This window comes from Euleptes europaea, chromosome 8 (assembly GCF_029931775.1).
Source record: "Euleptes europaea isolate rEulEur1 chromosome 8, rEulEur1.hap1, whole genome shotgun sequence".
Taxonomy (NCBI): Eukaryota; Metazoa; Chordata; class Lepidosauria; order Squamata; family Sphaerodactylidae; genus Euleptes; species Euleptes europaea.
The window spans coordinates 71,529,820-71,557,674 of NC_079319.1; the positions used below are offsets into that span (position 1 = coordinate 71,529,820).

At 39.2% G+C, this 27,855-nt stretch overlaps 1 protein-coding gene across 1 annotated transcript in view; it reads right to left on the reverse strand.

The window, feature by feature from the left end:
• Positions 1 to 27,855, reverse strand: part of CDKAL1 (CDK5 regulatory subunit associated protein 1 like 1) — a 361,142-nt gene that overhangs the window by 33,975 nt on the left and 299,312 nt on the right. The gene's annotated exons all lie outside the window — the stretch shown is intronic.

Consider the following 27,855-nt stretch of genomic DNA (forward strand, 5'->3'; position numbering starts at 1 on the left):
ACCCTGTGAGGTAGCTTAGACTGAGAGAGTGTGACGGGCCCAAGGTCACTGAGCGAGCTTCCATGGCACAAGTGGGGATTTGAACCTGAGTCTTCCAGATACTAGTTGGCCCTTGTTTGGTGAGCTGTGATTGTAAAAAAATATCATGAAGGTTCTTGATATAAAATAAAAATTACGGGATAGTAAAGACATTATTGTTCCTCTCATGATTTTTGTAGCTTTAACACCTGGGCTTGGAGAATACATTGGAAAAGCAGAAGTTATCTTAATTTCTTGTTGTTTTTTTCTGTCTGACATATTTGTATGTGTCTCAGGCAAAGTTTTTTCTTTTTGCATCAAGTGTGTTAACAAAACATATATTTAGACTTTCCTTTCAGAGAGGGGAGTAATGTGAATGCCACTTTACGTAATGTATGTTTGCACCTGATGTTTTTATCATGTCCTCCTCAGCTGATCATTAACTGCTTATGGCTTCTCAAAACTCCATTGAGTTACAAAGCCGCTTTTGGGTGGTGTGCACACATATATGTACACGGGGACCTGCTAAAGATAGAGGAACCGAACACCAGAAAGATCACAATGGGTAGCCATGTCAGTCTGTCTGTAGCAATAGAAAAGAGCAACAGTTCAGCAGCACCTTAAAGACTAACAAAATTTCTGGTAGGGTACGAGCTTTCGTGAGAGACAGCTCACTTCTTCAGATACAGCTAGAATGTGTGTCCATCTGTCCTCTCTCCAACTAAGCTTTGTTTTCTTTGCAGGAATCTTGTTTTCCTCATTTGGTCCAGCAAACAGAGGAATATGACGGAAGGAAGAACTATATTTTCCCCTTGAATTCTCAGGCGTCTTTTGGGAAGGGTGACCCTTTAACCAGAACATCACACTACCGGTTCCATCCCCTCTTTTCCTCATCTATTTCATGGAGGGAAATGTGTACAAATCAGGATTGTCATACTTCTTAGCAGTAAGTTATCATGCCCACCTTTGAATATAAGTATGTATGTAAACACAATTCACACTTATCTTGAAGCATTTTCCTGTATTAAAAAAACCCCAGAACTGACAGATGCTGCCTGAGATCACTGAACTCTATCAAATCTCTTCAATTAAGCTTGGGGAAGAGCTAAATCAGTCATTTCATTATTGTAAATCTATCAACTGACTTTTCTCCCCTCTGTGTAGTCTTACATGGAATCTTGTAACAACTCTGAGTTCTACACTCAAAAATTTTAGGATAATTCCTAAAACACATATCAAAGTGCCACACAATTTTCTAGTCGAAATTTTCTAGTCCAAAAATCTACTTCTGCATTTAAGGTCATACACAAGCTGTAACCTCTCATCTTCCCATTAACCAGGAGGTTGGTGACAGAATGGCCATATACATTAAATACAGAGCGCACCTTCCATCTGGAGCATTTTATCACTAAGGAGCAGGGCTTATTTGGCAGCGAAGTGCTTGATACTGCCTGTTCTAGAGCAAAGCTTCTTAAACTGTGGGTTGCGACCCCATACAGGGTCGCGTAAATGAATGCGGGAATTGCGAAAAACTTGGCAACAATAAATGATTTCTTTATGATTTATTATCAGTAAATGTTTGATTTGTATACCTATTTTATATACCTATAAACCCAGGGTCGCATAAAAATTTCTCGGGTGAAAAGGGGTCGCGAGTGGAAAAAGTTTAAGAAGCCTTGTTCTAGAGGATTCAAGACAGAACCACAGACCAGAACTACAAAGCATCTGCTGCAAATTTTATTATGCTAGCATGTTCACATGTCAAAGGTGGGGTTGTTCTTCAATGTGCATCTTTTTTGGATGGAATGGTGAACCTGTATTGTCAGTCAGAAATCATCTTGCCTGCTCTTGTATGTCACAGACCTAGTTTCTCTCATGTCATAGAAAAAATGCTGGCAAACGCTGCTGATGACATGCAATATTAAATTACAATTACTATACTGTTTGTATATGGTGAACAATTTTTACTGTTGTGCCCCGTGCCTAAAACTGCATCCACTAAGGCCATGCTCGCTCTCATTTAGTGATGAAGAACTTTTCTAGGCAACAGATGTACACGGTGCAAAGCTCCATCTTTTCAACTATTTCCCTGCCTGGCTGGAGGCTAGAGAATCAGGAAGGATTAAATAGAAGTCAAAGAAAGAAGGCTTGAATAGCTTCTAGTTAGCATAACAAAAGGAAGTGCTTCAGTTGTTCAGCATTGGGCAATGCATCTCATTAACTACAAGTGAAAGAACTATTATTCCCATTCTCCCCCCCCCCCATGAATAGTGTTTGGCACAGAGATATATTATATCAGAGAGAAATAGCAAGGCCATTGGAGAGTTTCTGCTTTTGCAGCCGAGCAATCCTGCTTCAGGGTAAATAGCCCACTTCCATTAGTGTGCACCTGCATCTGACTGCTTCATTTTGATTTGGTCTCCTGCTGTGAAAATGTCGCTTCTTCAAGCATATACAAGCCCTGAAATGCAGTTCATATGAAAATTATATTCAGAGATGTCAGCAGTGACCTAAAAATGACAACCGGGCCTCAATCTATCTGCTTCCTTTTCAATTCTGTTAAGTTGCGCAGATTTGTAGTCCTTTTCTGTTGCTCCTGTTTTCTGCAATGACGTAATAAGATTTAACTATGTTGGAAAGTTCTATTTGATTAGGCATTTGGCAATTATAAATAAAATATCATCTCAAAGTGAGCATGGCTTTTCTCATGTTCTTATAAATCACAGCACTCAAACAGAAACTGCTATATTAAACCTATATAGGTTGCTTAACATTTGCAAACTCCCAAGTCCAAAATTACTAAGAAGTATAGCATTTCCCTCAAAATTTCGTTCTGAGTAATTGTTTACTTCGTTGAATACATAGTAGGAAGACAAGATATTATATTTTTCATTATTTGTCCATATTTCCCAAATTAGGTTGCCTCACACCTCATGGGTCCACACAGAAGTAATACAGCTAGGATTGCCAATCTTCAGGTCACATCTGGAGATCTCCAGCTATTATAATTGATCTCCAGACAATGAAGATCAGTTCCCCTGAAGAAAATGGCTGCTTTAGAGGATGGACTCTATGATACTGTACCCTGCTGAGCTCCCTGCCCTCTCCAAACCCTGCCCTCCCATGGCTCCGCTCCCAAAATCTCCAGGTATTTCCCAACTAGGGTTGCCAGATCCCAGCTGGAGGTTTAGGGGGCAGAGCCTGAGGAGGGCGAGGTTTGGGGAGGGACTTCAATGCCACAGAGTCCAATTGCCAAAGCGGCCATTTTCTCCAGGTGTATTGATCTCTATCGGCTAGAGATCAGTTGTAATAGCAGGAGATCTCCAGCTAGTACCTGGAGGTTGGCAACCCTATTCCCAACACAGAGCTGGCAACCCTAAATACAGCCCAATGTGCATTCTGGAATGCTTTATGGACTCACAGGCTCTAGCTCCTACCTCCTCCTATCTTCCTCCTTCAGTTCTGGAATCAACCACAGTCAATATCACATACAACCAATTAGTTAATTTCTGACTATAGTCAGTGCTCAGCAAAAACAAATGGCAACCATTAATAGATGCAGGTTTAGCACCTGAAAAGATACAGTTGTATATATGACACTAATTCTAGCCCCCAAACTCAAAGGAAGCACACTAGATCACAGAATGCTCCTGTTCGTCTTACTATGTAATGGTTCATCTGCATTGTGGGTCATTGCAGCACAGCAGCATCGAGGAATAATGCTTATTTTTTAATCATGGTATAAGGCATACTGTAAGGACTACTTTTCAGTGTTTCACCACGTCTTAACAGAGACTAGGTTTCTCCTGAGGAAGAGGCTGACCAGGCATTCATGCACATGCTCGCTCTCTCTCTCTCTCTCTCTCTCTCTCTCTCTCTCTCTCTCTCTCTCTCTCTCTCTCTCTCTCGTAAATTTCTATCCCTCCCTTCCTCCAAGGCGCAAACAACAGAATACATGGTTTCCCACAAAAGCCCAAGGTAAGGTGAAGTTGGAAATGTACGAGTGGGCCAAGGTCACCTATCAAACTTCATGGCAGTGGTTGTATTTAAAATGTGGTTTCTCATATATTAACCACTATACTGTACTGCCTTGTTTTCACTGGGCTGCAGTTGCAAGATAGAAATCATTATGGTGGGTCAGGGACACTACAGGGTCCAGTTATTGAAACCACCAGTTGGAATATAGGTGAGAGTGTTGGACTAACATCTGAGAGGTTTCAATGTCTTGAGACACATTGTGCTCCCCACCATAGATGGGGTCCAGATGATGCTCACTGATTCAAGAGCCTAGGGGTTATACTGCATCCAGCATTATCACTGGAGAAGCAAATTAATGCAAATGCAAAAAAGGCTTTCTACCAGATTCTTTTAGCCTGGAAGATGGTCCTCTACCTTAACTTGGCTCATCTGGCCATGTGGATCCAAGCTATGGTTACTCTGAGGCTAGACTACTGTAATGCATTCTACACGGGTCTGCCCTTATTTACAGCACAGAAACTCCACTTTATTTATTTATTTAGAATATTTCTATGCTGCATTTGTTTGAAGGTGCTTACAATTAAAAAAGGTCAAGGTCCCCTGTGCAAGCACCGGGTCATTCCTGACCCATGGGGTGACGTCACATCCCGACGTTTACTAGGCAGACTTTGTTTGCGGGGTGGTATGCCAGTGCCTTCCCCAGTCATCTTCCCTTCACCCCCAGCAAGCTGGGTACTCATTTTACCAACCTCGGAAGGATGGAAGGCTGAGTCGACCTTGAGCCAGCTACCTGAAACCGACTTCTGTCGGGATCGAACTCAGGTCGAGAGCAGAAGCTTGGACTGCAGTACTGCAGCTTACCACTCTGCGCCACGGGGCTCTTTGCTTACAATTACAATCACCAAAATATAAAAAAGCCATTAAAAACAAACCATCGGACATAAGAAGCATAAAACTATCCGCAAAACAGAAGCAGACCATTAAAAAGTTGATAAGAGAAAACCCCTAACTAAAAGCCAGAATAAAAAGATGCATTCTGGCCTGGAACCTAAAAGAAAGTAAAGTAGGGACCTGGTGAACCTCAAAGGGGAGAGAGTTCCAAAGGTGAAGTACCAGAGAAAATTCTCAAGTGCAGAACTCCAAAGCCTGGTTACCGTCAAACACCAAGTGGGACACACGTGTGACAACCATTCTGCAGACACTCCATTAGTTACTGATTGGCTGCCGAGTTCAATTAAAGGTTCTGATTATCACCTACAAAGCCCTGAATGGCCTTGGACCCACATACCTGCAGGACTGCCTCTCCTGCTATCCAAAGATTCTGAAAAGAGCCACCCTCTCAATGGATAAGATCAGAAGCCTGTTCACAAGCATAGTCAGCGGCGGCCCCTGAGAAGGTCAGGAAGTCTCCCACACACACTTCTGCAATTTCACAAAATGTTCAAAACTGTATTGCTCAAGAGGGAATTAAAAAAAATATACCTATAGTAGAAGAAACATCCCAGGAGGGCACCTTTAGAATAGAATCGGATTATAGTCCACCACAACAATTTTTGTAGATATAATCTACTTTTATTGCATTGTCTTTACCTGTAATCCCCTTTCTGTATAGTTTATAGAATATCTTGCATTAGATAGGTTGTTGTAGGCATTGTTCTCTAATTCTGTAAATCTAGGCCAATTGTATTGTTCAATGACTGTTTTATGCTATCTGATTGTACTGGTTGTATTCTGTAATCTGTCTTGAGCCTCAGCAAAAAAGGTGGGACTATAAATAAAATAAAATAATTCTTTGACAGCCCCAGTATCTTGGGTGTTCTACCACATCTCAAGAGATGTTGCAGTATTTGCTAAAACTTCATTCACTGTGTAAAACAAACAAACAAACAAAAAATGAACTATGCGTCTGTTTTTTATTTTAGAATGCAATAGATAAAGGATTGTAACCTCCTTGGGAGACAATCTGGTTGAAAAAATGAGGCTTCAAAACAATAAAAAATGTATTGCCTGCTAGGGTTCTGCGCAGATAAATTTTTCGTTTTAATTTCTGATCTGGGCTTTGAGAGGGGGGATTTTTACTATGATTGCTTATTTTTGCGTAGGACATTACCCGTTTGGGGTTAAAATCTGAGTGGTTTTTTTGGGTTCCAGAGTTTGGGACTTTTTCAATGGGGAATGTACATGAGAGTCTGGGGACGAGTTTATAAAGATAATAGCACTGAATTTGCACAGAATACACTTCTCTCTCTAATCTAACCCCCCCCTCAAGTTTCAAGCAGATTGCTTTTACAGACCTACCCTAAGTAGATGACTCTTTGCACAGCCACTCTTCTATTTACTGATTTCTAAAAATGGTGGTCAAGCACCAGCCCAGCAGGAGAGCGCCGGCCTGCTATGACATTAAAAAAAATGTTTGTATGAATTTCATTTTCCTATGCTTACAGTGACTTTCCACTAAAAATGCTGCATTTGCCATCTTTCCTTGGTGTGGTCTGTTTGCTTCCTTTTGCAAAGTGAAAGTGGCTTCCTTTGCAGACCCCCGTCCCTTCCTGTTGGTCTGCTGTTATTTCCTATGGGGGGGGGCTTGTTTTGGGGGTTGTGGAGTAGCTCTTTTCAAACCAAATGACCCAGCATTGTTTCAGAGTGGGTGCAGCCTGTCCACTATAAGAACTCCCAAATTTCAAGCGAATTGTTCAAAGGGTTCAAATTTTGTGGGCCCTTGAACAAGCTTCCCTCAGCCGTTGTAATTGCACTTCTATTATTGCCGATGGGAACATTAGGTTGGGGGCCAGAAGGGTTGTTTTTCAACCAAATGTCACCAAAATTGCAGTGGAATGGGTGTTGCATGTCCACTAGACAACCACCAAGTTTCAAGCAAATTACACCAGTGGTTCAAATTCCACATGCCCCTGAAAAATCTGCCCCCATCTCTCTGTTTTTCCCAGCCATAGTATTTGCAAAGAGCAAAAGGGCTCCATCCCGACACAGGACAGAGTGAAGGAGAACACCTCTTTGCAGCTTGTCTCCAAAGGTGATTGGCTGGGAGTGCTCTGTGCTCCTCCCTTGCAAGGATGTGATTGGGGGAAATGTCATTGCCCAGGAAATCAGTGGAATCAAAGAAAAACACAAGTGCATACTGCTTTGCTGGTAAGCACCTGAACCAAAAACACCCAACCAAAAAACACAGATTGTTTGGGGAGGGGGATTTCGTTATACCAACAGTGCTGGATTTGTATTACCTTTCTAGGAAATCACTGTACTCATCTAAAATAACAATTTTCATGTATATATTTGGCTTGACAATTTCATTATGCACATCCCTCAGGTCTATAGCACTAGTGTGGCAGCTATGGGGGAGGGGGGAGACTCTGAGGCAACTTCCCACTGGACTGAAGGATGTCCAGTCGCTTCTGTAAATCCCAACTGGCCACAATAAGGTAGAGGTGGGGGGCACAAGGTCTGATTAAAAGGTTGGTAGTGTGTAAGCTGCATGTTCTCTAAAGGTTTCTTATGTGGGAACCTGCTAGACCAATTTATGCAGTAAGCAGAAGTTGCTTTTTCACTAGACAGATAAGACACAGAGGGAGATGAAAAACCAAGGTTTATTTAACAGAAAATAATGTCTTTAATAGAATAGGGATCTTGTGTAGAAATGTTTCATTACATAAAGTGAGCTGCTTGTCAACTTCACCCCCATCGGTTACAAACATTCCCCAATGAGAGGAACGACTTTATAGCTGAGCATCAAGTAAAGTAAATAAACCCTGAGGGGAGATTAGATTCATCTTTCTCCAGATAGGTTATTTCAGCAGGTTCATGGCTGCTCTTTTACCACACAGAACTCCAGTTCACAGAACCTGTACATATAAGTTAGGGATGTAGGGCCCTTAAAAGGATGATTATTTGTCTCACTGAAACAAGCTTTCTTCTCGAAAGTTAAAGGTAGTCCCCTGTGCAAGAACTGGGTCATTACTGACGACATCACATCCCAGATTGTGTTTACGGGGTGGTTTGCCATTGCCTTCCCCAGTTGTCTATATGTTACCCCCAGCAAGCTGGGTACTCATTTTACTAACCTCGGAAGGATGGAAGGCTGAGTCGACCTTGAGCCAGTAACTGAAACCGAAAAAGAAGCAGTGTGGAACACAATATGCTGCTCAATACATGGAATATAGGGAAAGCAACCTGTCCTGAAATAGCAAATGAAAGGCAATAATAAGTGCCTTCAAGGAACACATGCCAGAAGTCCTCTGACATAATTAAAGAGAGCAAGGTGTTAATTGAATGCCTATGGATGATTTTCACAATAGAGCCAAAGCCGATACACACAGGAAAATTCAGATGCCATTAATGGCATAGATTTATAGGTTCACATAATCAAAATATAAACTAAGAGGTGAAAAATGAGACAGAACTATTGGTTCCTGTTCTAATCAAAACACTTGATTTGGTGCTATCAGATACCCCCCCCCCACACACACACACACTCTAGGATGCGAGAAGTATTTACAAGTTCAGATTGTGGGGAGAAGAAGAAACAGGCACAAGAACACCAGAGCACAAGCTGTCAGATAGGCAAGATTATGAGAGAATTCAGGGCAGGAAGGAAGCCTCAAAGAAAAGGTTCTAAAAGCAGTATATGTTTGTGGTGGAAAGGGCTGTAAAGTTGCAGCTAACTTATGGCCACCACTACAGGGGTTTCCAAGGCAAAAGACAGTCAGAAGTGCTTTGCCATTGCCTGCCTCTGCGTAGCAACCCTGGGCTTCCTTGGTGGTCTCATATCCAAGTACTAACCAGGGTCTATCCTGCTTAGCTTCCAAGATCTGATGACATCAGGCTAGCCTGAGGCCACAGAGGGTCACAGCAATATTTGTTTAGATAAGTCTTAACATACTTTTAGAGAGAAAAGGCTATTTTTCTCCATTTCATATATGAATTCAGCTGCAGCCTGGCAGTGCATTCTTGCAATGGTACTGAATTTCAAGCCAAAACCTGCCCTACTCATGGCTTACAGATGTTTGCAAAAGGTGCTCTGTACACCTTTGCAGCTGCAGCCAGGCACTTAAATATAATAGCAGTTTTCATTTACAATTACTTTGAACAACTAAACTCATTGTTCTTAAAATGGAATTTCAGCATCAGTTTGTGAATAGTCAAGATCACACAAGCCCCTGTGGTGGAGGAGGGGGAAGAGGAGAAGAAAATCAATATGGCGTCTTTTTGACTATCTTACCTTAGGGGACCAGAGCATTAAAAAGAAGACTTGTACTGATAGTATTGCTGCATAATTTCTTTCTTTCTCTCTCTCTTTTAGTGCACTCAAAAGCAAAAAAAAAGGCTCTTGTTAGCAAAAATGTTTGTTTATAGAACAGGAAAGTAATCTTCAGAAGAAAATACGTTATTTTCCTTTGCTCCACAGTGCAGAATTAAAATGGGTACTTTTACTACTTAAAAATGGTAATAATAATCCAAGCCCTTAGCCTTCTTTGATACAGACTGTTGCCAGCCTAAACTGTTTCAGAGCTGACACCCAAAACATGATATTGGGCTGGCGAATATGTAGCATCCCACAGAAATACAGTATAAATATTTACATGAATATATTATGCATTGCTAACAATTTAAATATACAAAAGGTATACATAAAACTACAGCAAAAGTGTTTTTTAAAATACCATATTTTCTTTGTGAGAATGAGTCACTGGCCCACTGCATCAAAAACCTAAACGATTAACAGATTTATTGTGACAGAAGCTTTTGTGGACAAAATTCTACTTCATCAATGCTGAAGAGGTAATTCAGGCATCTGATTAAGTGGATTCTAGGCCATGAAACCTTATGGCGCAATAAATCTATCAGTTTTTAATACATCCTGAGTCACCTTTTGGTTTTGGTTAAAAATCTGGAATTCAACAGGGATGCTCAGTCTACAAAAATTCCTCCCATTATTTGTTATCTGGGCTCTTGTTCAGCCTCTGATTTGCTTTGCTTGAAAGATAAACCTGGAATCCAGATACCTTGGGACTGAATCCAGCCCAGCTATGCTTTTATTACGTTTCAGCAGGGAGCTGGATTTCAATTACTGTTTTCTTCAATATTGTGAGGTACCGTAAGATTAAATTAATGAGTTTAGATACGCATCTTTGTACTGCCGATGTAATCCTTCAGGCAGAGTAGCCAACTTGGAAATGACGAGAAGGAAAATCACGTTACGTTCACGATATTTTTTTTCAGAAGTAACGAACAAATCATTTGGACGCACAACAGAGGAAAAAAATAAATGTGGTAGATACTGGTGATGTGGGATGAGGCAGACAAAGTAAAAGATTATGCCCAACAGCTCTGAAATACATATAACCTTTAATCACTACGTTAAAAAAATCACATTTTTAAAAAAATCTTCCTTTTAATTTGTTTAAACAAAAACTGACAGGGTGGTTGAAGATGAATGTATGAGCTAAATGCCACCATTGTAAGCAAAAGGTGGAGACAGCTGAGGTGACATAAGTCAGTGGAGCTTCAGATGAGCAGATGCAGTGAAGATGGGAAGTCTGGAATTATGGGCCAAACATGGAGGCAGCATTGTTTAAAAAAAGGCACCAACAAGCCCTACTGGTAGACTAACCTGTATATTTGTTCTGCCTGATCTACGGAAAATATAAAATACCAACAACCTGTTGCTTGAGTGCAACTTTTAAGAAGCACTGACTAAACATTTTATCAATCAATGTTGTTCTCAGAATCAACAGTGACCACCACACATTCCTTAAAATTAGTAAAGGATGATTTATCATTATTTATTATGGAAGGGAGAGGAAAACAATATAAGCTGCTTTGGGGTCCCCACTGGGGAGAAAGCAGGGTTATATAATCATTTACTGTACCTTTGAAAATTTTCAGAAGCTTCAGCCAGTACAATATGCAAAAATTACTGACAGGCAGTTGTGTTTAATAAGGACCACACCTTGTTAGCCTTAAGAGAGCTTCACTGGCTTTCAGTTTGCTTTCGGGCCCAATTCTAAGTGCCAGCGAAAACCTATAAAATCCTGTATGGCATTGTAGGTAGCATTTGTGGTCCTAAGGGCAGGAGCAGCACTGCAGTGGAAATGGGGGAGTTAATGAATACAATTAACAAGAAATGGGTTAACAAAGGCCACAGCTTTATTGATTACAGCAGATGAAGTATTGGTGAAGCAGAGGACTCGGATCCAGGCATGGGGCGACTACCCTGTCAGCTGATGAGCAATCCCCAGCCCATATTTTGGGGGGCAACCGGAGTGGTGAACCAGTGGTTCCACTTGGGAGTAGACCTCTAACTATTACCTTCGCCACCTGGGAGTGGAGCCATGAAACAGCCCCCAAGCTGGGCATCCACAGTAGGACTCGACCCCAAGAACCCTTAAGGGGGTCTCCAAATGGGGAAGGCAGGCATGCAGGCACATTTTCCCTCTAAATGCCCCAAACCACTTGAAGCTGTGACAGAAACAAATTAAAATAAACCAATGAACACAGGGAAGGAGAGTGGGTCCATCGTGCCAGGAAGCCACATAGCCAGGAGAGAGGGACTTAAATAAGGAAAGGAGGTGGGGGCAACACAGATGTGCCTGCAATCCCCCCACCCCCACAGCAGCAACAGGCTGCTTTCCCAAGAGGCGAGCAGGATGGCCCGGCCCTCATCCCAGCAGGGTGGAAGCAGCCAGGAAAACATGTGCCCAGCTGCTGAGCTCCCTTTGTGGCGAAGCTGCACCCCTGCAACTGCAGTGGTGGCCCTCAGTAAATCCTTGGCCGCATGTTTACTATGTATAGCCAAAGGCTGTTGAAGACAATCACAAAATGGCTTAGTAACAATTCAATTCAATTTATTATGGTCATTGACCAGCAAGGCAAATATTCAAAGGGATTAAGATTGATTAAAAAGGTAAAATATAAAAATATAGCTGTTCATAAGATATTAAAAGGAATTAACATTGATTAAAAGGTTAAAAATATAACAATATATCTGTATGTAAAACATCAGTTAGAATAAAATGCTTACAATAAAATTAAATATATACACAAATATTACCCATTCAGTTATATATTCCATTTCCCTTAGACCAAGTACTTCTAAGCTTAATATCTAACCTTGCATACTTGGTGACTTTATGAGTTGTCTCACTATTCCCATCTGAAAGTATTATCTTTATTTGGGTGGATTTTTCACTAGCTGGAAGGCCAGCCAAAATGGGAATGGCTTAGTAACAGAATTAAGGCTGGGCACCTGTTCTCATATGAGCTTGCCTGTCAATTAACATCTGCAAGGGAGGCCTTACCTTTCATGCCCCCTCCATCAGAGGTGAGTTGGGTCACCACTATGGAAAAGACTTTCTCCGTGTAGCACCTAGTTTGTCGAATGTCCTTCTTAGAGCAGCTTGCCTAGTGCCAAATTTAGCTAGTTTTGGTACTCAGACTTTTGGTCAATTGTTTCTGTTCTGCCCTTTAATGACTGGTCATTTATGCATGGTTGTTTTAACCTCCTTTAATCCCTGTTTCACCCAGGATCAAATTTTTCAGTATATATGCTATCTCATTCCTTGGAAGCTCAAAGCTGTTTCAACACAAAACGAACCCTGCTTTTCCCATTCCTGTTCTGGCCCGAATTAAACCATTGATCCTGGCTCATTCCGGAGTCACAGAGCGTGCATACTGCATTAGGGGGACACACAGAAGATTGGCTTCTCTCATAGCCAATCACGAAGCAGTGTGTAAAGAGGCGGGGATTCAAGTGCTTCCTGCTACCCCAGAGCTCTTTCTGACCAAAAGAAAGGCTTTTTAAAAACGAGGCTTGGATCCCCCCCCCCTTCTTTCAGATTGCTCTGTTTTTTTTTTCTTAAAATGCTTTTTTATGCGGCAGTTGGGTTTGGGGGGAAGGAAATCTTCTCTCACGGTAAGCCAATTACAGAGCAGGATTTAAAGTGGTGGGATTTGATTTGAGCTTGGGAGACTGCTTTTCTGTATTCATGCCTTCATTAGCACACAGTTTCGTCCCTGATCATTCAAGCCAATGCATATAGTTTTCCCCAAATCTGGTTACATTAATGTGCAATGAACCCAGGTCCAACCAGGTTGATCCAACCCATGCATAAAAGGCCATTGATTTATAACATTTTTTTTCAAAATATTATTCTTGTTTGCTCTGTAGCATGTTTCATGGCTATGTTGGATTTTATTGGTGGTTTCAACATTGTATAGGTGATTTTAATATATTATGGTTTTTGTTTTTAAAATGATGGTTTATAGTCTTTTTTAAAAATGATGGTAAAGTGCCTGGGAGCAATATGCTGGAAGGTGACCTACAAATCCTTTAAATAAACGAACAATGAAATAATATATGAGACAATGATGATTCAGTGATAATCTCCTTTACTGTCTGTCTACATCATCACTATCATGTCTCTTTTCTAGAAAATAACCTTACATTATGTGTTGAGGTCCCACACTCACAATGTATGTGTAGGGCTGCTTAGTAACTATTCATTTGCTAATATATCCACTTATATGTAATAACAAAAATCACACTATAACACATTATTAGGACTGTTATGACTTTAAAAGGAAATTCAAATGTATATACTGTATCTTTTTTGTATGAATGGTTTAAACTTTTGTGAGTTAGATTTTTTAAAATTTTATGACCTAATATTTTTAAAAGTGCAACACTAGCCTCTTGAGCTTTGCATATCCCAATTAAATTGATTCAGTCTGTTTGGCTCAATTGCTTCACTTTTTCAGAGGCTGAAATCCTACTCTTTTCAACAACTGCTGTGTGCTGAGATTGGCCTAACCAGTGGCTCTGTCCAGTATGTAACATAACTGTCATCTTGCCAGGAAATTAGATTCCTTTTCAGCTGTTCCAAAAACTTCATCACAGATGATCTGTCTAGTCTAGTTTCTCCCTTGCAAAACAGAAATCAGAACAGATGTTGGGCTTGTGAATTCTGCATTTTCGCTCTGGGAATGAAAAATAAACAAAGAAAAAAACTCTCACTGTTTAATGGAAGAAGTTAAAGTATCAGCTGGAAATAAGTAATGATTTGGATCATTTGTCAATGTAGAGGTTAATGAATTTGATTATGCTTTTGAAGCAAGATGGATGCATTCAAGCGGTATTTTAGATCTAAAACAACACTTGATAACAATGGACAAAAATTAATTACATATCACCATTCAGTTGCAATTATTTGAAGAGTTAACAGAGACAAAACATAGCAGAATCTAAACAATTTTTAAAAGTGTCTTCCAGTGTCCACAGTTTAAATACAAAAATATACCTCTGCTGGCATCACAAAACTAACACTTAATAATAAATTAACCATCCACATACTGGTAATGACTGGCTCTTTGAATCCTACAGTATGTATCATTTAAAATGCTTCAATATGCTTCATCAATAATGTGGGTCAAAACATCAGCAAGTTTCCACCGAGCCAGAAATTAAATTGTCACACTTGCTAAATGCATATTTTTATCTGAGAATTTTAGTGCAACAGCTACTGCTCTAGTAGTTTCCTGCAATAAACTACTGGCAAAAATTACAACGTAGCTTAAAGGGTTTGGTGCACAGACTTCTAAAGAAATAGTTGGAACCATCTTAAGATGTGTATTGATCTGCCCTATGAATCATGGCCTATTGCATAAGGAGTAATGTTGCAAACTGGAAAATCCAAACGCATAGCTTTTCACCTGGTGAAAACTGGTAAAAGAGGTCTATTAATCTGAACTATTAAGCAAGAGTCTTAACAAAAATTCATTCTAGACAAAAGACCGATTTTAGATTATTGGTACAACCATTATGGAACATGAGCCAACCCTATACACTGATGTAATAGCAGTAAATCAAACACAAAAATGTGAAATAGATAAATGAGCTCACTCAAAAAGTAATGCCACATATTTCCTATTTTTCTTGGAAATTTTACTGATCACTTACAGCTTTGAAAATTTTGCTTGGAGTTTCTAAGCATATGGTGAAGTCGACGGCATGAGTTGTATGGTTTTCACAATATGGACTGGAAATGAAAATATTTGGTTATATCCTATAAGGGAAACACATGTGGAGCAGACCCATTTGACGTGTGCCTCTAACTATGGATTCATGCAAAGGCTACAACTGCACTAAAGGAATATCAGGATATATTTGGTACAGTTTTAGATTAAGGTGATCATCATGGCCTTTCCTAATATTATCAGTTCTGATCCACTTCCCATGTTCACATTCACATTACCTTTTTTCTAATGTGCGAACGTATGGTAACAGACAACAATATTTTCCATGATAATTTGGATCATGTAGTTTTACTTTATAGTTAGAATTTGCTTATTTATAACCCAACTAGATCAGTCCTTTATGACAAATGGTTCATAAAATCACAAAATCACACAAGGTTGGAAGAAACCACAAGGGCCATCCAGCCCAACCCCCTGCCATGCAGGATCCCACAATCAAAGCGCTCCCGACAGATGGCCATCCAACCTCTGCTTAAAGACCTCCAAAGACGGGGACTCCGACTTCCGGTTGGGCAAGATGGCGGAGCGGCCGCACCTTTAGGAGCGGGAGTGAAATTCACCGGTGCTGTGGCTAAAATTAAATACTTTTAGCCCTGAGCCAGAAAATCTTTTTTCTGAATCTCAACTCTCTATGAGAGGAGGAACGTCGCTACCCCGGAAAAAAGGGGTTTTGGACGTCCCAGCAGGCGAAATTCAGGCAAGTCCTATAAAGCTCCGACCTCCCAACTGATCACCCCCCCAAACCCTTCCCTTTTTTTTTCTTTCTTTCTTCTTTCTTTCCTTTTTTACCTCAATTTACTATCCCCTAACTCGCTGTATAAATAATAAAAATATAGTCAGATTATTAAACGATAAGAACTTACTAATTTCTCTTCTTTCTTTCCCCACCCTTTCTACCGGTTGCCTCGGCGTGTTGGGAGTGGCGGTGTGGCCCCCCCGGGGGAGGAGGAAGGTGCCGGAGTTTTGGCAACGAGACCGAAGGCAGTGGCGGCGAGGCAGTGAGACCGGCGGCTGCGGTGGTAGAGGCGAGGCGGCAAGACCGGTGGAGGCGGCGGCAGAGGCGAGGCGGCAAGACCGGCGGAGGCGGCGGCGAAGCGGCGAGACTGGTGGCCGCGGCGGCGAGGTGGCAAGACCGGTGGCTGCGGCGGTAAAGGCAAGGCGGCAAGACCGGCGGAGGCGGCGGCGAAGCGGGCGACATCTGGACGGAGCGAGGACGGGGCCACGGACCGGCGGGAGAGAAGAGTCGGCCAGGGGGCGGAGTGAGCGGCGAGAAATAAGTGGCTTGGAAGGGGACCCCTGATATAGAAGGGGGGTTCTGACGGCGCCCAAAAAAGGGATCTCCTGACACAGAAGGAGGGCTCAGACGGCCAATTATACGGGTTACTCGCAAGGAGTTGAACTTTGCGGCCAAAGCAAGCCCGCTCCTAGGTAGTTCCGGTGACGTCAACCGGTGCCACTCAGGACTACAACTCCCAGAATTCCTAGTCGTGTGCCTTAACAGATTTAAACTGAGGGGGAAAATATTTACTTTTGTATCAACGAAAAACTTGTGGAGGTATTTAATATAACATTAAGTGTACAGGGGATGTTACAAATAATTACTAAGCCTAATTTATGTAAAAAAAGTTAAAATATTTATACTCCAGTGCTGAAATTGAGTTGGGTTGTAGTGCATTGAATGAGGTTTGGGTGACCTGATTTGAATATCCAAAATAAGAGTGACTAATATTTAACTAAATAATTAAGCATATAAAATCCTTACTCTTAACACTCTATAGTCGTGCATGTCTGGTAATTACACAGAATTACAAACTAGAAGAAAAATATATAGATACAATCTAATGAAAAAAAACAGAAAAACAAATAAAGCTGGAAATCTGACTTCAAGAACAAATCTAGAAGAAGAGGAAAAAGAAGAAGAGATTGATAGTGAAGAATCAATAAGCTATCACCCTCAACAAGAAAAGCCTAGCAGATCACAGAATAATATGGAGAAAGCATTGGAAAAATTGGCAGTCCAACTGACAGCGTTAACATCCCAACTAACAAGAACTGAACAAAAACTAGAAACGAAAGTAGACCAAATAAATAGTAAAATGGATAAAGTAAACAAGGATTTAGAAAGGTTGACCAAAGAATGTAATTCGGTTAAAACAGATGTACGAACAGTGCAGATTGAGGTGCAGACAGTAAAACAGGAGTTGGCGACCGGTCTCCAGGACATTAAGCAAAAAATAGATGAGAATGCCAAGGATATTCTGGATAACAGAGAAGACATCAAGAAACTTAAAATAAAACAAATGAAGACAGAGAGAACACAACAGGAACATAAGGTGTGGACAGAGGAAACGGAAAATAGACTAGCTACGACGGAAATGCAAGTAAGAGAGAACAACTTGCGTTTCCAACATGTATCAGAAGATATGCCCCAAGAGAATTTGGAAGAAAGTATGATTCAACTACTCGCTACCTATTTAGAGATCGATAAAGAAGCTGTTGATATTAGGGAAATTTACAGAATTAATTCCAAATACGCAACATCTAAAAAACTGCCAAGGGAAATCTTAATAAAATTTGCAGATAAACGGATAAAAGAGGATATATTGAACAAACAAAGAGATGACCCACTACTATACAAAGGAAAAGAGATACAGATTTTTCCTGACCTACCCTTTTCAGTAAGGAAAAAAAGACGTGAGCTGGAATCTTTGCGCAAGCTATTACGTGAACGAGAGATAAGGTACAGATGGGTGGGCTCGCATTTTCTAAGCGTTCAATTATCTACCGGCAGAATCCTAATACGAACATTAGAAGAAGCACATGATTTAGAAGAAGAAATTAAAATAAAGACTAAAAGAAAAGGTTATAGAACTGATGGATCAAGCTCACCACAAAATAAAAAGAAGAATTCCGCGACAAGTCAAGAAGAACTGATGGATGAGGCGGCAGCCTTCAAATAAAAAACAATATGACAAGTGGCCTAGAAATAATATCTATTAATATAAATGGTTTAAATACACCTCAAAAAAGAAATAAAACTTTTCATGCACTTTCCAAATACAAAGCGAACATAATATGTCTGCAAGAAACACATATACAAAAAAGATATAATTACTTACTAAATAACAAACGACTTGGCACAGTGTACACATCATCAGCGTTAGAAAAGAAAAGGGGCATTGCCATATATATTAGAGATCCCACCATTAAAGTACTGGAAACTATAAAAGACACCAAAGGTAGGCGGTTAACATTGAAATTGCAGCTTTCCACAGGAGAAGTAAAAATATTAACCTCTATATACGTGCCGTTGACATCAAAAGAAAAATTTTTCACAGAACTTTTTTCATCACTGGAAGAACAATTGGAGTATGAGATTATCATTATTGGGGACATGAATGGAGTCTTGGATACCAAACTGGATAGATCAAAAAATCAAAAAAGTGGCAAACTGCCAAAAAAGGTAAAACTAGACATGCAGCGTCTTAATTTGGTGGATATTTGGAGAATTAAAAATCCTAATGCCAAAGAATATACATTCTATTCGGACAGACATAGAACATTTTCAAGAATTGATATGTGTTGGACATCGACTAATTTAGTAAAAAATTTAGATTATATTAAAATACTACCTCGGATCTTATCTGACCATAACCCAATACTATTAAAATGGCACCATCAAAAGAAGAAATCATTTAGATGGAGACTAAATGATGCATTATTGAACAAAGAGAGGGATCTAAATACAGGTCGTGAAGAACTTAAGGAATTCCTACTGAGAAATGAAACGCAAGGAATGAGCCAAGCAACGATCTGGGACTGTTCAAAAGCCTATATGAGAGGCATCTATATTTCATTAGGCTCAAAAAATAAAAAGGAGCGGGAAAAACATCTGATGGATCTTCAAGCTAACCTTGCTCGATTAGAAAAAACTTATATACGAACAAATAGCAAAAAAACTTTAAAAGAGTTGAAAAAGATCAGACACGAAATTAATATACTCTATACGGACGAAATGGCAAAAAAATTAAAATTTATAAAACAAAAACATTTCGCTTATGCAAATAAACCGGGCAAACATTTAGCAGCCATGCTTAAAACAGAGAAACAGAAAAGAATAATACAGGCGGCAAAACTAAAAGGGCAGATAACATACAAAGATGATAAAATTGCACAGTGTTTTTTGGATTATTTTGAGGAGTTATATAAAGAGAAGGAGCAAAACGAACAAATGGAAGAAATAAAAACCTATATTCAGCAGAGCTACTTAAATCATCTTTCCAAAGAGGACATAATCTGTTTAAATCAAGAAATCACCTTAGAAGAAGTAATACAGGCAATCAAGAAATTAAAAAGTGGAAAGACACCAGGGCCTGATGGCTTTACGGCCTTATACTATAAATCATTCAGGGAAGAAATAGCCCCAATGTTAGTGAAAGTCATGAATGAAATACAAAAGAGAAAGAAGGTGCCGGACTCTTGGAAAGAAGCATTTATAACACTTATCCCTAAAGAAGGAACGGATCGGATGTTACCTTCCTCATATAGGCCAATATCTTTACTTAACACAGATTATAAAATATTTACTACAATACTTGCACAAAGATTGCTAGCCCATGCAGATAAACTGATACATCCAGACCAGACTGGCTTTATACCTAAACGACATATGGCGGACAATATTAGATTTGTGATAAATGCGCGAGAACTTGTAAAACACAGAAGAGAAAAAATGGCCTTTATATTCGTGGACGCGGAAAAAGCCTTTGATAATATCTCATGGAAATTTATGAGACAGGTGGTCTACACTATAGGTAATGAGGGTAATTTATTTAATTGGATAACTAGCATCTACACAGAGCAACAGGCGAAACTAATAATAAATGGCACCTTAACCAAAGACTTCAATATTGAAAAAGGAACCAGGCAAGGCTGTCCATTATCACCTCTACTTTTCAATCTAACTTTAGAAGTATTGGCAAATAAAATTAGAACAAATCAGAGAATATCTGGTTTAAATGTTCAAGGTGAAGAGTTCAAAATCAGAGCATATGCTGATGACGTCTTACTAACAATATCACAACCAAAATCTAGCATCAAAGAACTTATGAAGGATATTCATGTCTATGGACAACTTGCAGGTTATAAAATCAACAAGGCTAAAACAAAAACCTTCTTAGAGCACTTATCTAAAGAAGAAGAACTAGAAATAACAAATATTTCAGGATTTATAAACTCAACTAAACCAATAAAGTATTTGGGAATAAATCTTCCAAAAAAATCCCATGATTTATATAACTACAATTATCAAACAAACTGGAATAGGATTGAATGTGACCTGCAAAGATGGGCTAAACTAAAAATCTCCTGGCTAGGCAAAATATCCCTAATTAAAATGAATATACTCCCGAGAGTTAATTTTCTATTTCAAACGATCCCTATTAAGATCTCTGAAAAGGTACTAAAATCCTGGCAACGACAAATCACCAGATTTATCTGGGATAAAAAACGTCCCCGAATAAAATTTAAAATTATGACGGATGCAAAGAAAAGAGGAGGAATGTCTCTTCCAAATCTAAAGATTTACCATCAAGCGGCGACTTTGGTGCGGGTCAAAGATTGGATACTGCAAAATAACGGAAGAACCACTAAATTAGAACTAGCAAGCTTACAGGGCGGAGCGCATCAACTACTATGGGTCAATAATTGAGAGGAAAACATATGGGACGATACAATATCAGGACTTGATAAAAATAGATGGATCTTTTAAGACGTTAACTGAATTACAAACTGATTATCCGCAGATGTCTTGGTTGGTATACTACCAACTAACCTCACGATTTAAAGAGGATTGCTGGACCCGTGGAATTTTGCAAGGCAAAACAGACTTTGAACAGCTGATAAGTAAATCAACAGATCACTTACTAGGCAAAATCTATCGGCTACTGCTGATATATGACACAGAAGACGAACAAATAAAATCGTGCCAAATTAAGTGGATGGAAAACCTTAATGAGATTATAACTACGGACGAATGGGAACAGCTATTTCGGGGAAATCTCAAATTCACTCTTAGCCAAGGAATCCAAGAAAACTGGCTGAAAATGTTACATAGATGGTATATTACACCGAGTGACATTCAAAACATGAACAGCTCAACATCCGGTTTGTGTTGGAAATGCGGGAAAGCAAAAGGCACCTTCTACCATTGCTGGTGGACGTGTACATTAGTACAAAAATATTGGAAAAAGATTCACAAAGACATGGAAATCATAATCGGTCAATCTATTGTATACGATCCTAAGCTATTTCTTTTAAGTAAAATACCAGACAAATATAGTAAAGATCACCAGATTATATTAAAATATCTAATAACCGCGGCAAGAATGGTGCTAGCATCACTGTGGAAGACAGAAAAAATACCAAAAATCAAACTCTGGATCGACAAAGCATACGAATTTATAACAATGGCACATCTAACAGAGTTATTACAGCCAGATACTCCAAAATCAAACAAAGACAAATGGCAAATTTTCTATGAATATATTAAAACAAAAAAATAATAACAAAATACCTTATTATTAAAATAAAATCAATGATTAAATACAGCCTATCAAAAAAATGAGAATATCAAAAATATTTAACAGAAGTGCTCCAACCACAAACTCAAAATAAACTATGTTAGGGGGTAACAAATGTATTTTTATGTTAATATTTTCCCTTCCCCTTTTTTCCTTTCCTGTATCTCCAGATAACTTTAAAAATCAATAAAAATATTTAAAAAAAAAAAAAAAAAACAAAGACGGGGACTCCAACCCCAGGCAGGGCATTCCACAGTTGAACCACCTTCACTGTCAGAAAGTTCTTCCTAATGTTTAGGTGGAATCGCTTTTCTCTTAGTTTAAATCCATTACTCCATGTTCTAGTCTCTGAAGCAACAGAGAACAAGCTAGTTGAGACTTGCAATATGTTTGCTATGGCACATGAAAGTACAGCAAACAAACCATGGAACTGTACAAAAGCACCAAATGATGAAATGTGATTATTGCCTACTTTGGCCACATGAGATACTGGTATCCACGGGTCCCATGTTAATTCAGGATTTCTGCATGTACACCACAACTGTGGCAAAAATATTCTTTTTTCCCCCAGTCCAGAACTTTTTGACCCGGTTGTTTAAGTAGCATTTAACTGGGGCAGTAAGAAATGCATTATACAGAAAATAATAATACAGACTAAGGAGGCAGTGCAGATGAGCCTCCATTTGTGATTTCTTCGTTTAAAATTTAATTTGTTTAACATTTAATTCACTATGTCCAGAATTTGAAAAAGGTCATCACGATTCCAAAGAATGCTCAGAATGTACTATTTTGAATGAATTTCATGTAGAGTTAAAAGCTTGCCTTTCATAAGTCTACTTGTGAATGATATACACAGAAAGCAAAGCTTTAAAACTTAATGACTTCTTTTCCATTCTGTTTTAAGAGTAATAATTAAGCAATAACTTTCATTCCATCTATGTAATCCAGTACTAAAAGCAACATATCATTCAGTACAGAAAGAGCCTCTTGTTAAATAAACCTTGAAGTGACATGGAGGAACAATATCATGCAAACATGACGGATACAATCTTTTCTCTACTAAGTTCTCCAGTAATCAATAGATATGGGGAATTTCAAAAGATGAACAGGAGCTACTCACTATGAAGGAACTACTGTAATAGACTATTTTGCTAATGGTTGGCAATGTGATAAACAAACTTGACAAAACCATTTGATATATTCATTTGACTCAGTGAGTGATTGAACAGAAAAGAATTATTAAAATGGAACTTAAAATGGTTTTATATAATCTGAACACGATTGCAGTTTATTTTATTACAAAAATGCACAAATCTGGAACAAATTTTTCAAAGTGATAGCTTAAAGTTCTGCTGGGGTGTGTGTGGGGGTGTGATTCTAGCTGATTCCTTCCTTCTATGAGAAACTTTTGATTCCACTTCCAAGCTATTCCTGGGGATTCTGTCTCCCAGAAACAGAATTTTGGGGGTGTTTGGGGCTGCTACAAGAGGGAGGAATCAGCAAATAAATAAATAATAAAAAAATTCCTCCTTGCACTTACAGAAATTCTAGGCATCACCCAAGCCATTATAATTGGAAACAATAAATTACATCACTAAATTCATTAACTTTCCCAGATTTTCGCAAGTTATAACACATGCTCTATAGACTGTGATGCATCAGACAACAGTACTGCTGATTAGAGCTATGTTCTAATCCAGCAGTTCCCAAACGTTTTGAGTCATGGAGCACTTTTCAGGAGATAAATTCATCACGGAGCACTAATTTTCACCTAGCACCTATATACTAAACCGAATGACAGTAGTTTTCTTCTTTCTAATCTCTTCACAGAACACTAAGAGATGTTTCGCGGAGCACCAAGTGCTCCGTGGAGCACAGTTTGGGAACAGCTGCTCTAATCTATTAAAAATAATATATTTATACCACAAACTGAAACTTGTATCAGTATAACTACTGTGGCACTGTAGATCTGGTAGTTTTGCAAGAGTGGTGTTTTTTTTCTGATACGGGTTTTAAAAAAATAAAACTACATTCCAATGATTCCTGCAGGACAGGCTAAAAGCCACCACTTAAACTTTCTACCATAGAGAAAACCTTAGAACATGCCAGTGACACAGCTATATTAGATATTATCAACAAGCAAGATTTCTGTCTGTACCAAGACGGGTGAGAGGGGTGTGTACAAGATACTCTCACCCCTCTCGGTCTTTGACATTTGGTGGGAAAAATGTGAGCCATTCTTTCTGCCCCTGAGTAGAGTTCATCCATCAACGTTTCTTCACAGGCATGGAACAAGCTTGGTATGAATGAGGTTACATCATGGATATGGTGAACAGATAAAGCAGATATCAACACCAAATGGCTAAGCAAATGTGCACCAAGGCTTTGTTTGCTAGAGATAGTTGTCAGATAATGACTCAGAATAAACCAGGGAATAAACGAAGAGAAAATGGAGCCTTTATTAGTCAAATATTTTGACAGGTTGGGAGACTAAAAACTCAGTAGTTCAATTCCTGACTTTATTAATCTATCTGTACAATATATACTTAGTTCCCTAATACTGAATGCCATGCTGGAAACCACTGTTGTATTTTCTCATGTCTTTCATCTAAAGGGCTTTGCACTAATAATCATGGGGAGGGGCCGTGGCTCAGAGGCAGAGCATCTACTTGGCATGCAGAAGGGCCCAGGTTCAATCCCCGGGATCTCCAGTTAAGGGACTAGGCAAGTAGGTGATGGGAAAGACCTCTGCCTGAGACCCTGGAGAGCCGATGCCGGTCTGAGCAGACAATACTGACTTTGATGGACCAAGGGTCTGATTCAGTATAAGGCAGCTTCATGTGTTCAACCCTTGGTGTAGCTGAAAACTAGTAGATTGCTGTACTTTGTATAATTTTAGTGGTTTAATAATAATAAAAAAGGAGTTGGCCTTAGCCAACACTAAAAACTAGTGTTTTTACTAAAAACACTAAAAACTTAGCCAAACCCTAGCATGGATATACCTGCAACACTTGATATACACTAATCTATGCACTGAGATAGCAACATAGAGCAACTGGAGCATTGTTCCTATTTTTACATTACACAAATCCACGACCCACTTCACATCTTTTCAACCTATGTTCAGTCTTGTATGTTATTATCTTGGGCTTACATGTAGATCTAGGGTAATTACCTATCACAGCTACATGCATGATCTATGATTTTAAAAAACACACCTCTATGAAGCAGATATCAGCTTGCTAACTGAGGTTTATAACCCCCAAGATGCCCTTCACAAACTCATAAAGATAGTAGCACTGCAACTGCAGTGCAGAAGAGCAAATGGATCTGAAGAAAGGATTTCAAGCAGCCTATTAAATCAGAATTGTAAACCAAGAAAATTTAAATTAACAATTTAAACTGTCACTTGTCTTTGCTTTCAAATTAAAAACCTAGTCTTTTTTCTTACAGTTGATATTGACTCTTCCAAAGCAACACTTATGTGTTCTCCCAGCCAGCTTGAACTAATATAATAGGTGACAACCAGTCGTATGAGAAGTAATAACTCCATGATAAAGATCCATGCAATCATCCCTTGAACATGTGATTGCATAAATGAAGCATCCTTCCACCCATATAGAAGTTGCTCCCATGTACCTGGGAGAATATCTAACGATACTTCAGTATAGCATTCAGAGTAGAGAAAGGCAAAAATAGGCATTGTTGGGATTTCAAAAGTTACAAATTATACATTTTAAATGCTATTGCATTTTGGTTTTTTTTTCTTTCCCTAGGTTTAACAGCCATTGGCTATTTATCTGCCATTTCACACTTTAAAAAAGGGGGAAATTAAGATTATTTTTTCTTGACACTGTAATGAGAAAAGTTGCCACATCTCTCATTCAGTTCACCAATCTACTTGATAGCTGATAACCCAGTATCCGTTTCTCAGAAAGTGTCAGCTGTTTTATCCAGGGAGTGATATATTTATTTCATATTTTGTTAACATACTAAAACAATGTTGTCTATTTGATCTGGACAAAATGGGCATTTGCGTTCTTCTGCAATAATTTTATTGTATGTCCCTTGCGTCTTGGCTGAGTCTAAGGCATTACACCTTGCCAATAAAAAAGCTCATCTAATTTATGGGTTTCCAACCAGCGGAAATAGTCTGGTAAGGAAAAATTTCTATTAAAGGGTATCTGGAAGAAGAGCGCTGAACTTGATCATTTTAATAAATCTTGAGTTTTTTTAAATATGAAGAGAAACTTTGCTACCATAAAGTTAACACATTTTATCATAAAACCACTCTCCCCTCCTCCACTATTAATGGAGTATGGATTTCTTTCAGAAACCATGATACGGGAGAGAGGCATTTCAGGGTAACAAGGGTTTAAATAGACCTGAGAAAATGGGAAATAATCCAAGAAAAAGGGAGATGCAGGAGAGGGAAAGGAATGTATCAGATATGGCCAATAAAAATTTTTGATTGCCATTTCAAGTTTGAATGGCTGTTTTCTGTAGTTTATGAGGAGTCATTTGCTTTAAAAAAGTGTATCAAACAATAGGGCAAAGCTAACTAAAGAGCGGATCAGAAATCACAAGCAGTTTGCAGTGTAACTGCTCCCCTCAGATTTCCCAGTAGCGAACCAAGATCAGACGTCCACATGCTGTTCAAAGTATTCCCCATAAACTGTGTCTTTTGGCCTTGACCCCCATAACAGTGTGCCAAGCAGAAAGCTTGAAAGCCTTTCCTTTCCCTTCAACACAGGGTATGCTAAATTTTAAAAAGAACTTTCCACCACTCACTTTGCACAGTGACAGATGCGATGGATTGAAAACACACACACGCGCACACACACAAATCTCCACGCTCAAGACTGGAAAGAAAGGCTTAGGGAGTTTTCTGTTGAAGCTGTGCAGTGAACTTGCTGAGGTGGCATGTCTGTTTTTAGACTGGCTTTGATGTAACAGTGCTACTTTTATTACATTTTTATCTTGCTTGTTTTTTATAGTGCTTTTTATGGTTTTAATCGACATTTCAGACCACCAGCTTTATAAACTGCATTAAGATGGCAGCAGTAAATAAAATATTCACAAACACATTTAAATTTACCAAAACGAACACTGGCAGGATGCCTTCTAATAAGTAGCAAGAATCTATTTGCTCCACAGATTCCCAAATACCTGCCTGTGGAGCAAAATAATGTAATGCTATTGAGTTGGATACTAAAACCCGTGACCAGGAACGATGCCAGTGGAATACATCTCCCTACTGTTTTTTTGCAGCATTACCTGAAAAGCGGTTCCTGAGGGTCTGGGGAACCTTTCACTCATGCAAGGCCAACCTTTGGATGCAACCTATGTTTAACTAATGGCTACTATCTATTATTGTCACTGCATCAGTTTCTACTGTCTAAAAAATTCCTGGCTAAGGAAGCAGAATTCCCCATGTCTCTACTACAGAACGTGTCATAATTCCCAAAAGAAAATGTTCAAAGTTTTGTTTGCTTCCCTATTTACTTTCAGGGCAACAGGAGGAAAAATGGCAGAAGAAGTAAATTTGCCACGATAATTTAAAAAGCAGAAGGTTTGAGATGTCAGGCAAGTTGAAATAAGAGGTTGGAAGGGAAATAATATGTATTTCTAGCATCAAGATGATGCAGCAGCAGAAGTTTCCATGCCTCCAACTGTCTGGCTTACTGGCTTCCATCACGACTGCTTGATGTTTGTCCCTCGTGTAATGAGAAGGTAGCATATCAGATTCCTCCAGATGCTGGCAATGGAAAGTAAAGCTTTGACATCCTGTCACAGGAATGACAGGACAAAATGGCCTGCACTAAACAACAGTTTGAGCAGGGTAATTTGATGTATCGAGTTCTTAAGCCTCTCTGATGCTGAAGTCAGCTTGGCATACAAGATAAGTGAACAACCTTTACTTTGCTGGGCAATTTGGTGTCATGTGAACTAAGAAAAACAGAACTGGAACTCTGCATGGGGGGTGGTAAAATCTGTATAATATGCTTTTCCTACCCTGTTTTTGTCAGGAAAAATCAAAACAAGAAAGATGGAGACTTGAAAATGCTGTTTTCTTTCATTTTTTGAAGGTTAAATCTGATTTGTGGGCATTTAAATAAAACAAAACATTGGGTACTATTGAAGCATATCTTCTATTAAAAAAACCCTTTTCAGCCAACAAACGGAGGGGAAGAACAGGAAAACGATGGCAGCCCTGCCCACTGAACTGTGG